Source organism: Schistocerca nitens, chromosome 6, assembly GCF_023898315.1.
Source record: "Schistocerca nitens isolate TAMUIC-IGC-003100 chromosome 6, iqSchNite1.1, whole genome shotgun sequence".
NCBI lineage: Eukaryota > Metazoa > Arthropoda > Insecta > Orthoptera > Acrididae > Schistocerca > Schistocerca nitens.
In genome coordinates, this window is record NC_064619.1 from 574607189 (window position 1) to 574622312 (window position 15124).

General features: G+C 39.5%; 1 protein-coding gene and 1 long non-coding RNA gene across 2 annotated transcripts in view; one reads left to right on the forward strand and one right to left on the reverse strand.

Annotated features, from left to right (window-relative positions):
• LOC126262854 (CWF19-like protein 1) overlaps positions 1-15124 on the forward strand; it is a 167945-nt gene that overhangs the window by 52032 nt on the left and 100789 nt on the right. The gene's annotated exons all lie outside the window — the stretch shown is intronic.
• The window catches only part of LOC126262857 (uncharacterized), a 101127-nt gene continuing 92935 nt past the window's right edge, over positions 6933-15124 (reverse strand). The window contains exon 3 of the long non-coding RNA XR_007546769.1: positions 6933-7298. This is a non-coding gene — a long non-coding RNA (uncharacterized LOC126262857). The remainder of the gene's footprint in view (positions 7299-15124) is intronic.

Below are 15124 nucleotides of genomic sequence, written 5' to 3' on the forward strand. Positions count from 1 at the left end.
TCCGCACAGTGGTCGGCCAAGATGTGTCACTACTCCAGAAATCATTGCAAAAGTGCACAAAATGTTCATGGAGGATCGCCGATTGAAAGTCCATGTGGAATTACTCAGGCTTGCCAAATGTCATATGAAAGGGTATATCACATTTTAACTGAAGAATTGGAAATGAAAAAATTATCTGCAAGATGGGTGCTGCGACTCCTGACGCTGTATCAAAAACACATGAGAATGGACATATCGGAACAATGTTTTGCCTGCTTTAGGAGAAACAAACAAGATTTTTTGCGCCAGTTTGTGACCACAGATGAAACTGGGGTGCGCTACTATACCCCAGAGACAAAACAACAGTCAAAGAAGTGGAAACATGCTGATTCTCCGCCACCAAAGAAAGCATAGACAATTCCTTTGGCGGGAAAGGTCATGGATCAGTGTTCTGGAATGTGAAGGGGATTCTGTTTGTATATTATCTCCCCACTGGGCAAACAATTACTATGCTAACCTCCTGGACAAATTGCAACAAAAGATACGTGCAAAAAGGCCAGGTTTAGCAATGAAGAAAGTCATCTTCCATCAAGACAGTGCACACCCGCGCACCCGTGCCTGTGCCATGGCAAAATGAATTGTTGTCACACCCGCCTTATTCACCTGATTTGGCTCTGTCAGACTTCCATTTCTTCCCAAAACTTAAAAATTTTCTTGGTGGACGAAGATTCACTTCATACTAAGAATTGATAGCTGGAGTTGATGAGTAATTTGTTGGCCTGGAGGAAACTTATTTTCGAGATGGGATTGAGGTACCGGAACATTGTTGGACTAAGTGCATTAATCTACAAGAAGGGGGAGGGGTGGGGGGAAAGAAGAAAGAAAAAGGTGGTAACGGAAGAATAGAAACCGAGTTGGCACCGATACATCAGCTGTTGCTCAAAAATCCCTCATACTGCACTTCTAAATCTTTAGAGAGCATTTTATCTTTTTCTATAGCCCACTCAGGTGAAATATGCTAGAAACTTGAAAGGGGCATCTACCTGCTTTCATTCACATAGTTTGAGCCGAGTCAGTGAGCCCTGACCCCTACCCCCCTTGTTAGATTTAAATTTGGTGTAGGTATTTCTAACTCTTTAATTTTCATTTTCTTCTACAAAGATCTACTGCAAAAGGACCTCTTGAGCAGATCGTCGGTAGAATTCAACATGTTGCAGAATACTTTACACACAATTTCAAAGATGCTGTGAGCAATGTTGCACCCTTAGTGCAGGCAGGGGTGATGCCACATCAGAGCATTCACAGTTGAAAACCGACAATTGTATCCCTCCACTGAGTTGAGCGTAGTGTGGCTGACAATCATTTCAGCACTCGACATTGATTTCTTGTCATTGTGAAGAGAGTGCTACAAAAAATGTTTTCGTCCATTTTATGTGCATACCGTCATGCATTTGAAGAGAAGTGGCTTCATTTTAGTGTGATTCTGATTCACATTTGAAGAGAAACGGCGTCATTTTAGGGTGATATGTACTGTGCACATTAGCACATAGTCACCAGCTGCCACAGTAGATGAGTATTAAGGTATTCAGTGAAAATATTACTATCCCATCTTGGGACTTATAGATTTGCTAAGTTATTGTTAAAATATTTTGTGATTAAAGGTCGTACGTAGTTATATGGTGTAAATCTCTTGAGATGACATTAGCAAAGTTGAATTTGAGAGTTCAAATATTGCTTTGACTGATATAATGCAAGTTTTCAAGAAATCTAACAAATTATAGTTCCTAATTTTAAATTGACTCATATTCTCAAGTGTTCAATATCTTGTGTTTGGTGTCATATCAGACACCTTTTTATTGATAAAAGTATACAAGCACCATTGGGTTTAACATGAACATAAATTTGTATAGCAATCCAACCAACATTTCTGGTGGCAGATGTGAGTTTTAAAAACTTTCCAGTGAAGGGAATATTCAAAAAAAATTTTGCTTGCATTTAGTCATCATATACTACACTCCATGATATTTTGATCAGGCACCTGTCAGTCATACCCAGATGGGTTAACAAAGACTGCGAAAGACTTCTGCCTTCCACACTTTATTAAGAAGTAGAAGTAATCCACTGAATTATAGAACTATATCACTAACTGTGATTTGCTGTAGGGTTTTGTAACATATACTGTGTTTGAACATTTTGAAATACCTCAAGGAAAATGATCTATTCCCATGCAGCCAGCATGGTTTCAGACTATGTCATCCTTGTGAAACACAACTTTCTGTTTATTCACATGAAGTAATGAGTGCTCACAGCAATGAGTGCTCACAGCTTAGAATGTTTGCAGATGATGCTGTCATTTGAGCAAAATTCTTGTGTTGTACTTCATTGAATATTTGGTGGAGAGAGAATTTTCAGGTAGAAATTCAAAGATATAGTAGCAACAGCAATTGAGAGATTCATACCTCATAAATTGGTAAGAGATGGAACTGATCTCCCATGGTACACAAAACAGGTCCGAACGCTGTTGCAGAGGCAACGGAAAAAGCATGCGAAGTTCAGAAGAACGCGAAATCCCGAAGATTGGGTCAAATTTACAGACGCGCGAAATTTGGCACGGACTTCAATGCAAGATGCCTTTAATAGGTTCCACAATGAAACATTGTCTCGAAATTTGGTAGAAAATCCGAAGAAATTCTGGTCATATGTAAAGTACACAAGCGGCAAGACGCAGTCAATACCTTCGCTGCGCAGTGCCGATGGTACTGTTACCGACGACTGTGCTGCTAAAGTGGAGTTATTGAACGCAGTTTTCTGAAATTCCTTCACCAGGGAAGACGAATGGAATATTCCAGAATTTGAAACACGAACAGCTGCTAGCGTGAGTTTCTTAGAAGTAGATGCCTTAGGGGTTGCGAAGCAGCTCAAATCGCTTGATACGGGCAAGTCTTCAGATCCAGATTGAATACCGATTAGGTTCCTTTCAGATTATGCTGATACAATAGCTCCCTACTTAGCAATCATATACAACCGCTCGCTCACCGATAGATCTGTACCTACAGATTGGAAAATTGTGCAGGTCACACCAGTGTTTAAGAAGGGTAGTAGGAGTAATCCATCGAACTACAGACCTATATCATTGACGTCGGTTTGCGGTAGGGTTTTGGAGCATATACTGTATTCAAACATTATGAATACCTGGAAGGGAACGATCTATTGATAGGTAATCAGCATGGTTTCAGAAAACATCGTTCTTGTGCAACGAAGCTAGCTCTTTATTCGCACGAAATAATGGCAGCTATCGACAGGGGATCTCAAGTTGATTCCGTATTTCTAGATTTCCGGAAAGCTTTTGACACCGTTCCTCACAAGCGACTTCTAATCAAGCTGCGGGCCTATGGGATATCGTCTCAGTTGTGCGACTGGATTCGTGATTTCCTGTCAGGAAGGTCGCAGTTCGTAGTAATAGACGGCAAATCATCGAGTAAAACTGAAGTGATATCAGGTGTTCCCCAGGGAAGCGTCCTGGGACCTCTGCTGTTCCTGATCTTATAAATGACCTGGGTGACAATCTGAGCAGTTCTCTTAGGTTGTTCACAGATGATGCTGTAATTTACCATCTAGTAAGTTCATCCGAAGACCAATATCAGTTGCAAAGCGATTTAAAAAAGATTGCTGTATGGTGTGGCAGGTGGCAGTTGACGCTAAATAACGAAAAGTGTGAGGTGATCCACATGAGTTCCAAAAGAAATCCGTTGTAATTTGATTACTCGATAAATAGTACAATTCTTAAGGCTGTCAATTCAACTAAGTACCTGGGTGTTAAAATTACGAACAACTTCAGTTGGAAAGACCACATAGATAATATTGTGGGGAAGGCAAGCCAAAGGTTGCGTTTCCATTGGCAGGACACTTAGAAGATGCAACAAGTCCACTAAAGAGACAGCTTACACTACACTCGTTCGTCCTCTGTTAGAATATTGCTGCGCGGTGTGGGATCCTTACCAGGTGGGATTGACGGAGGACATCGAAAGGGTGCAAAAAAGGGCAGCTCATTTTGTATTATCACGTAATAGGGGAGAGAGTGTGGCAGATATGATACGCGAGTTGGGATGGAAGTCATTAAAGCAAAGACGTTTTTCGTCACGGCGAGATCTATTTACGAAATTTCAGTCACCAACTTTCTCTTCCAAATGTGAAAATATTTTGTTGAATCCAACCTACATAGGTAGGAATGATCATCAGAATAAAATAAGAGAAATCAGAGCTCGAACAGAAAGGTTTAGGTGTTCGTTTTTCCTGTGCGCTGTTCGGGAGTGGAACGGCAGAGAGATAGTATGATTGTGGTTCGATGAACCCTGTGCCAAGCACTTAAATGTGAATTACAGAGTAATGATGTAGATGTAGAACTGATGGAGGACATTGAAAAACAAAGGAAGACAACTCGTTTTACATTATTGCGAAATAGCGATAATGGCTGGTTGCAGCATTCCTCCATAGGCTGTGTGGTTGTTCCTTGTAAGCCATACCACAATGGCAAGGTATTTTGTAAATTCCAGCTTCCCACAATAACAAATGATCCTCCGCTGATCCCAATAGGTCTGCAGTCTTAAGTAGGGGATGCAAATAGACTTTAACGTGAAATTCCGTGAAATATTTTCGACAAAGGGAAGAAAAATTATGGAATTTGCCAGTGTGCTCTCTGCTGTATCCACTTCCTGGTTTTTGGCTTTAACTGACAGTGTCATGTTAATCTGCCGAGTAGAATATCCATTTTCTCTTAAAACTGTTTTTAGGTGGGCTAACTCTTTAGGCAAAATATCTAGTTATAACATTGCGTGAGCTCTTTGTGAAAATGTTGTAAGCACATTATAGTTTTCAATAGGTAATGAAATCTCAGCAATTGTAAATACAAATAGGAACGAGTGGGCTTATAGTTAACTGAATTTCCCAGAGAGCCATTGTTCAGTGTTCTTCTGTCTAATCAAAATGTCCAGGAAAAGCAGACAGTCATCTTTCTCCTTTCCATAGCGAATCAAATGTTCTTATGATTGGAGTTGTGGTGATATAAAAAGTAAGGTATTGCCCACATGCTTCCAAAATCAGTTTTTGAAGGACTATTGTTTCCAGTACTTTCTCAAATCAATTTAAATTTGGTTAGTAGAGCTTAGGTGATGATCCACGCAGTGGTCGACCAAAATGTGTCACTACTCCAGAAATCACTGCAAAAGTGCACAAAATGTTCATGGAGGATCGCCAATTGAAAGTGTGTGAAATTACTCATATGGAAGGGTATATCACATTTTAACTGAAGAATTGGAAATGAAATAATTATCTGCAAGATGGGTGCTGCAACTCCTGATGCTGTATCAAAAACGCAGGAGAATGGACATATCGGAACAATGTTTTGCCTGTTTTAGGAGAAACAAACAAGATTTTTTGCGCCAATTTGTGACCACAGATGAAACTTGGGTGCACTACTATACCCCAGAGACAAAACAACAGTCAAAGAAGTGGAAACATGCTGATTCTCCGCCACCAAAGAAAGCATAGACAATTCCTTTGGCGGGAAAGGCCATGGATCAGTGTTCTGGAATGCGAAGGGGATTCTGTTTGTATATTATCTCCCCACTGGGCAAACAATTACTATGCTAACCTACTGGACAAATTGCAACAAAAGATACGCGCGAAAAGGCCAGGTTTAGCAAGGAAGAAAGTTATCTTCCATCAAGACAGTGTGCACCTACACCTGTGCCGTTGCCATGGCAAAATTGTATGATCTAAGTGATTGAGCTCTGCCTCACTCCTACCAGGCAGTGTTCCTTTTTTGGATATGGTAAGTTGCTTGAGTGTGCTGCATTCCTCTGCCATATACCAATCTGTCACTCACAATCATAACACCTCCAGTATGGATGCCGCTTTACCTTTGTTGATTCTCTCTCTCTCTCTCTCTCTCTCTCTCTCTCTCTCTCTCTCTCCCTCTCTCTCTTTCTATTTCTTTCTCTCTGGTCACACTCATCATCCACCATGTCTCTTCCATTTGATAAGACACGTGTCCACATGTGCTTCCTGGGTCATGCCAAATGACAAGAACCTCAAGGTCAGTCTTTATTAACTGGGAATAGGTTTGGTGAATTCCTGAACTGGTAACTGTAAGCTCTGTGCAAGCTTCAGTGACCACTGTGCTGTGTGGCAGTGCGACATTTTTGGCCACAGGGAGTTGGGATTTTGGCTTAGCAGCTCGGATTACGAGATTGGTGCAAAAATTTACATTTGAAAAAAAAAAAAAGAAAGAAAAAAAAAGAAATTACAGCCTCAAGTTACACAATACACTGATGGGGTGAATGACTGTTGAGACAAAACAGTCATTAGTGGACAACCTGGGGAATCTGTCATACTGCAATTGTGAAAAGTTTACCCATGCAATTGGAGCTCTGTCTGGATGGACCTTTAGCTCCATACCTACTAGTGAGACCATGATGGAGAATTTGAAGACTGGCTCTTGGGTCCCAGAAGGAAGGGTGAACTACTGGTGGATATCAACACACAACCTAATAAGTGGCTCATTCAGCCAGACCTGAAAAATGTGTAAAAAAAATTCAGGTATCAGTGGAAGAACACTTACTAGCTATCAGAATGTGTTGCGTTGAAAGAGTGTCACTATTATACATTCCGAAAGATCTGGGGCTCATTGCTTCTAATCTACTAACTACTTAAAGTGTGAGTGTGAATCTGGGTTATATTGTTTTATTACCCCAAACCATCCTCCACTTCTTTATGAAGTGACTTGGAACTTGCAGCCACTCTTCTTTACTGGCTAGCTGGCTGCTGGAAACCTTCTTGACTTCCTCTCTGTCAAATAACGCTGGTTACAGGGATTACTAGACTCTTTCTACTTATGAAATAAGTAGACGTACAAACTTTACTTTTTGTCAATTAACGATGTATTTGACCTCCATACACAATAAAACTCCCACTTTCCACATAAATATGTAACTTCCTGTAAGTCTCTCATATAGCCGAACGTCAGAAACAAATTGAGTTACAATTAAAAGAAAGTTGGCTTAGATACCATAACTTTTCTTAACATGAATCAAAAAATAAGTCTTGCTAATAGCGAGCTTACGTCAAGAGTTCTTAAGAGTTCTTTTTCAACTGTACTCGTTTTAATAACAATAGTCAATGACACAAAAAGCACAAAGCTGCATATAAACTCCGTGGTTCTTCCTTACACACTCACTAAAACATCTATGGATTGTGCGACAGGTACTTGTCGGTGCCATTCGTCCGCCACCTCTACTTTCTTCCCGCGACTGATTATAAACCTGCACACACACAAACAAACATGTCACGCACAGTAGGTAGGATTCTACCATCCCACACTCATATCCAGAATATCGTGAGTTTGAGACGGTAGAAGACTGATTGGTTCTAGAATTTATACATAAATTCTCAAATCACTACATGCTGCCACTTTAAGATCAGGAAAGCATTTGTGAAATGGGTCATTGTTGGTTGAAAAATCCACTTCCTAGCAAGCTAAAAGATCAAAGCAGCTAAATGTACAGGAGAAATTTACGCTAAAACAAAGCTGCATAACACCGTTAACTATAGCAAGGGTGTTGTTTCATGAAGAGATTTAGTTGGGATACCAAAAGAAGAATTGAAAGATAAATGGGCACAAGAATGGTTTATTGATGTGCAAAGGGTTTATTCATGTACAAAACTTAATAAAAAGAATTAGATGGTGATCTCATAAAAACAGTCACATTTATTCTTACATTTAATGGAGTGATACTTCCAGAGAATATAACTCAGGATTCATATGCCTAAAAGTCCTTCACACTGGAAGTCACAGAGTAGCATGTCAAAACATTCCAGATTGCATTTCAAACATTGACATTCATACAAACTGTCAAAAATTGGATGGAACAGAACTTCAACATTAAAGATTACTGAGAATAAATTTTTGACATTGATGTTAGGGGGTGGGGAGACAGTGGTGTCATATGCTAACACAAACCAATGTATTTTTTCCATGCTTACTCATGTTGTAGGAGTGGACTTTGTTTGCGTTGCTTTCATAACTCATTGAGAAGATTGTGTGAGGATTAGGAATTTTTTCTGTGAGTATCCTTCCACAAAAGGAGCCAAATATTTGAAAATGAAAAGTTTATCAAACAGTGGAAAATCCAGAATGGAATGTAACAATACCAGAGAAGGAAAGTTGCTACTCACCATATAGCGAGATGCTGAGTTGTGACAAGCACAACAAAAAGATTCACACAATTATAGCTTTCGGCCATTAAGGCCTTTGTCAGCAGTAGACACACATAAATGCAACTTGCACACACGATGCACGTGAGTTGCGTTTGTGTGAGTGTGTCTACTGCTGACAAAGGCCTTAATGGCCGAAAGCTATAATTGTGTGAATCTTTTTGTTGTGCCTATTGTGACTCAGCATCTCCACTATAAAATGAAAAGTTATTTAGTTTTTACAGTACCTGGAAAAAGAAAAAGCCTACACTGTGTGTAAACAATAATGTAAATAGCTCAAACAAGTTCAATTAAAAAAACCCTTTTTAACAGTGAAAAAGTGAGTTCTGTTGAAAGAGGAAAATATAGTTTCCTCATGTAGTTTGGAAATTGGAAAGAAAACAAAGCACAAAAGATAAAGTACAAAGGCACTTATATTGCCTTCTGAATATTGTCTGATGTGTTGTATATATAAGCTATATTTTCTTGAACAAGTGAGTGTTGATGTTTCAGTATGCTTTGGAGACATTTGTCCTATTTTTTTGCTTCTGAGAAGTTTGAAAAATCGCCATACTGTCTTTGTCAAGAGCATCCTTTGCAAATTTTATTTTGACTATTTATAAAGTGCCCTGTCACTGATAGTACTTTTGATGATTTCCGTAATGTTTCCTTCATCACCTCTGTAGTTTTGTATTTTCTGTATTTTTATAAGACAAGTGGTCTCTCAAAGCTTCACTTTTGTTGTTCAGTACTAGTATAAGTAACATGACATTGTGCTGATATTCCATTTGTAATGAACTAACCAACATTTTACAGAGATATTCCCATCCATTGATGTCCACTGTGACTTAACCATAAATGTGAAGCCTTACATACTTAATGTGATGTGCTGCTTTAAATACCACTAAATTTCCTAGTAGTTTACTATCCCCCTTTTTTTAAAACAAATCATCTGATGATGACTTGCTACTTGCTTACTAGTTTCAATAAGTTGTGGTACCATTTGTGTGACCTAGGGCTGAAAGACATAATATAAAAAAAGTTCAATGCCTGCTTTATAATTGGTGCCATATCGATCCCCCTTCTCCATATCACCTTCAATAATAACTTCTCTGAATTGGGTATTTGAGTTTTGACCCATCAACACATCCTTCAGTCCTGCAGCTCTCTGGCCCCTATCCTACATCCACCCCAACTCTTTCCCCATGCCGTCCACTTCACTCATTCTATAGTCACAATCTCTTCTTCACTCTCTCTCTCTCCATGTGTAGTATCTGTCTTTCTCACTCTACCCCTTCACTTAACTTAGTGTCAAGCCCAACTCTCCCAACCTGCAGCAGGGTTGGCTCACCATGCCATGTGTTTATCCTGTTCCTTTGCTCTCTCTCTCTCTCTCTCTGACCCCCTTCTCTCCCCCCCCCCCCTTCTCTCTCCCACCTCCCCCCCCCATTTTTTTGCTTTTGTCACCCACTGCACAACACAACAACTTACCCCATTTGAGTCGCAGTGCTGGGACAATGTAAGCAGGGATGTACACATGCTGGTGTGTGTGTGTGTGTGTGTGTGTGTGTGTGTGTGTGTGTGTGTGTGTGTGTGAGAGAGAGAGAGAGAGAGAGAGAGAGAGAGCACATATAGAAGGAAAGGAGACAGATATGTTCGAGAACATAGACATGTACATCTGTATGGAAAGCTGGACCCGGAAAGAATTCCCACAGTGATAAAATTTAGTTGGTCAAATTATGTTCACTCAGCTAATAGTGCTACATAAGTCACTGAAAATACTGTTGTATGCACTTCATGTTACATATGTACTTAAATCCATGGGCTAGTTATTGCTATCCTCTCACTTCTCAATCCTTTACCCATCTCACTGCTCTGTCCCTTGCTGAAATCAGTTGACATGTGCACTTGTGTATGTCCAAACTTTTGTAAAATAACAATGAAAACAATCATTTATTGACAAAATTATTTAATTGGACAGATAAAAAATCTACACACCAAGCAGTAGCAGAACACATACGCATAAGAGACTATTGTAATTGGCAAGCTGATTTCCTTCTCCCCTGACCCGCAGTTCTGAATGACTTTCCTGAAATCTACACACAAGCTTTTGAAACATGCACATATTATTGTATTCTGCTATGTCCCAAGTTAACTGTTATATCGTAAGCATTAAAGGAGGTTATTAAATAGTGAAAAGTCTGGGATGGAATAACAACAACATGAAATGGATGGATTCTACTCACTACATTGAGGAGGTATTAAGTTGCAGGCAGGTACAATGAAAAGACTGCTAAATATTTAAGTTTTCAGACAAGAAAATCCTTCTTCTTTAAGTAGAATGCACACATACACACACAGAGAGAGAGAGAGAGAGAGAGAGAGAGAGAGAGAGAGAGAGAGAGAGAGAGTGTGTGTACAAATTACATATGGCTATTGTCTCCGGACAGTGGGGTGCGACTGTGGACTGCACCTCCATCTGATGTGTGCAGTGTGTGGTAATCTGGAGTGGGTCATCAAGGTAAGGAGCAGGCATGGGGTGGGGAGTGGGTGGGCTAACAAGGTAGAGGTAGGGGAAGAGAGGGAGTAGAATGGGCTGCTTGTGGGAGAGTGCAGGGATGTGTTAGGGACAGGATAGGCTGTTAGGTGTAGAGTTTGGAGACTGTGCCAGGTGGGGAGCGGAGGATAGAAAATGGAGGGAGAGACATAGAGGAGGGGAAAAGACAGGAGGTGCATTGGTGGAATGTGTAGTGTTGGAGAGGCCTCAACGTTTGCTAGTCCCTGTCCTGCCCTTACCAATTTCCTTCCATCCCCAGCACTACGCGTTCCACCAATGCTCTTACAGGCTTTTCATGTTCGTTTCTCTTCTCCCCTCTCCCTGTCCCCTATCCTGCCCCTCCCCCCTCCCATTCACAGTCTCCTGACTCTATACCTCTCGAAGTCCATCCTGTTCCCTCTGCGTTCTTGCACACTTTCACAAGTAACACATTATCTTCCCTCACCCGTAGCATACTGTCCATCCCATTCCCTGACCCATGCTTCCTCCTTATCTCCCCATCCTCACCCCATGCCTTCTCCTTACCCCCATCCCCACCCCAGATTACTGCATACATTAGATGCAGGCACAGTCCGCAGTTGGACTCCAGCGGCTGGAGACAGTAGGCGTGTGTGCGTGCGTGCGTGCGTGTGTGTGTGCGCGCACACACACTTGTGTATGTATAAATAGAGAAAGTATAACACCCTCCTGAATAAATGTTTTTTGCTACTTGATATTAGGAAGAGTCATGTACCATATTGTGCTGACCCTCGTAGATTTGCAGATCTTCAGAAGATCCACACAGAAGGAACTCCTCTTACGCATATTGTCGGTAATATTGATGCTCCAAGATACCGTGTAGTAAAACACCTTGCTTCTTTGTTGTACCCACTAGTATTTCAGTGTGTACATCACATTAAGAATCTGATGATTTCATATGGTGATTAGAGGAATCGGGTTTGACTAGTTCTGATATGTTAGTGAGTTTTGATATGATAAGTACAATTTTCTATATGATTTATTAGATTTTCAACAATGAAAAATCTAGAATGGAATGTAACAATATTATGAAAAGGATAGTTGCTACTCTCTATATAGTAAAGGATAGTTGCTACTCTCTATATAGTGAGCGGAGATGCTGAGTGGCAGATAGGCACAACAGACAGGCTGTCAGAAAATGAGCGTTTGGCCATCAAGGCCTTCATCGGAGATAGCGCCCCCCCCCCCCCCCCCCACACACACACACAAATGCAACTCAAACACACATGACCGCAGCAGTCTCTGGCTGCACGTGCGTGTGTACGTGCATGTGTGTTATGTCTTTGATGAAGGCCTTAATGGCTGAAAGTTCATTTTCTGACAGTCTGTTTGTTGTGCCTATCTGTGACTCAGTATTTCCGGTATATGGTGAGTAGCAACTATACTTTTCATAATATTGCTTTTCCTCATCTCAAGAAACCTTGTCATGTAATTAAGGCTTTGTTTCGTCACTCCCAAGTGTCAGTAATCAACAGAAACTTTTCTTTCCCCATGAGGCATCAGACAACCATTAAGGAAGTTGATGTGCAATCCTGTTGTTAGCTTTCCAGATTCTGACATCATTACAACATTTGTATATTATTGTGTTTACCAGCTGCTTCTTGCAGACAAACAAATTCTTGGGGTAGTAATTTCCTAAACATAGTTAGAGAATATTGTGTGGTGTATGTCTGTGTAACATTATTCATATCATGCCTTTGTATAAAGATCGTTTTCGTTCCTTTTTTCACTGGAGTTTTTTGTAGACAGACTGATACTGACATCCAGGAAAGGGAAAAGAAGATAAATTAAAATATAATGTATGGAGGGTGAAAAAAATAAAGTGAAAATTTTAAAAGCAATGTGTGATAATTTACCTGTCTGGTCAGTGTTCATAACAAAATTATAGTTGTATTTTTTAAATGGATTTTGTCATTTTTCACTGACAAATCCCACACTTACATTTGAACTTCTTGACCAATCTGTCAGAGAATTCCAATTCAAAATCTGCAGACTGCCCTGCTGTTGCCAAGGCCCACTTTTGCAAATTTCATGTAGTCAGTTGTTGATAACATTCTCTAGCTTCCACAAAACAATCATGTGTCTAGGAATCAATGATAGCATACTTATCAAATTGGTTCCCACTTTTTTTTAGTTCTTCTTCCCAATTTGGATGTACATTCCTTCTTTTTTTGACTATCTCCCCCCCCCCCCCCTTTCCGATGTTAATAGATTCAGTGTAGGACGAGTTTTTGCAATATTTACAACTTTTGTTTTATAATCTAGAAAGATATATTCTGCCTCTTTCTTTCCCCGTTCTAGTTTATATTCATCTGATGGACCTTTGAAAGGTTCCTCAACACAGTTCTTATTTTTGTCAATGAGTTCCTCATCAGTAACAAATATTTTTTCAGTCAGCATGTCCATAGTACGTGCATAAATTTCCTCAGCTATCAGTATTGCTTCGTGGGAAATCAAAGTTGAAGATTTCGGTGCTATCAAAATGTTATGTCAGCAAGCCTGTGTGATGAGCAATGCCAACTCTCAAGAGTAACATCAAGTTTTAACTTTATAATGAGTCTTGAGTAATTTCATCTCCAACTTCTGATGCATTCATGGTTTCCTTATTGACAGACGTATTCACTTCAACAATCTTTACTGGTATAAACACTCCAACCTCAACAATATGCCAGAAAGAAGTAGCATGTGTATTTGAGTTTCTTCAATACAACCAGTTAAAATGTAGACTGTGGCAATGTACTGTAGTTTATAGGTACTATTATCTGAATAGTTCCCTTGGAATCCTGGATATTCTGAAACATTTCCCTATCAACAACAGATCAACAGCTATACTCTTCCATGGAATAAACACGTTTTAAAAAAAGTTTAATGAACAACATATATAATAATACTTAAAAAAGCACTGATAACTTTTAATGACAATAGTACTATATTAATATTTACCTCTCCTCTAAAAACATGGGTGTACTATTATTTAACCATTTTAAAATAAAATATTAATTTTAAATCATTTCATTAGGTCTAACAAACAGTTTGAAATACAACTACATCTACATCTACATGGATACTCTGCGAATTACACTTACATGCCTGGCAGAGGGTTCATCGAACCACCTTCACAATAATTCTCTATTATTCCACTCTTGAACAGCGCATGGAAAGAACAAACACCTATATCTTTCTGTGCGAGCTCTGATTTCCCTTATTTTATTATGATGATCAAATTCTCCCTATGTAGATTGGTGTCACAAAAATATTTTTGCATTCGGAGGAGGAAGTTGGTGATTGAAATTTTGTGAGAAGATCCCGCCGCAACAAGAAATGCCTGTGTTTTAATGGTGTCCACCCCAAATCCTGTATCATGTCCATGTCATTCTCTTCCCTATTTTTTGATAGTAAAAATATGCTGCCCTTCTTTGAACTTTCGCAATGTACTCCATTAATCCTATCTGCTAAGGATCCCACACCATGCAGCAGTACTCCAAAAGAGTATGGACAAACATCGTGTAGATGGGCTCTTTAGTAGATATGTTGCATCTTCTAAACATTCTGCCAAAAAATCGCAGTCTTTGGTTCGCCTTCCCTGCAACATTTTCTGTGTGCTCTTTTCAATTTAAGTCATTCATAATTGTAATTACTAGGTATTTAGTCGAGTTTACAGCCTTTAGGTTTGACTTATTTATCGTGCAAGTGAAGTTTAACGGATTCCTTCTACCAGCTATGTGGATGACCTCACACTTTTCATCATTTAGGGCCAGTTGCCAAGTTTTGCACAAGACACTTATCTTTTCTAAATCATTTTGCAATTTGTTTTCATCTTCTGATGACTTTATTGGACAATAAATGACAGCATCACCTGCAAATGACCTAAGGTGGCTGCTCAGATTATTTCCTAAATCATATATATAGATAAGAAACAACAGAATGCCTGTAACATTGCCTTGGGGAATGCCAGATATTACTTCTGTTTTACTCAATGACTTTTCATCAACTACTAAAAACTGTGATCTCTTTGACAAGAAATCACGAATCCAGTCACATTACTGAGGCAATATTCTATAAGCACACAATTTTACTATAAGTCGCTTGTATGGTACACTGTCAAAAGTCTTGCGGAAATATAGAAATATGGAATCAATTTGAAATCCCTTGTCAATAGCACTCAACACTTCGTATGAGTAAAGAGCTAGTTGTGTATCACAAGAACGATGTTTTGTAAATCTGTGTTGACTGTGTCAATAGACCATTCTCTCTTAAGTAATTCATAGTGTTCAGTGCAATATATGCTCCAGAATCCTGCTGCATATTAATGTTAATGAT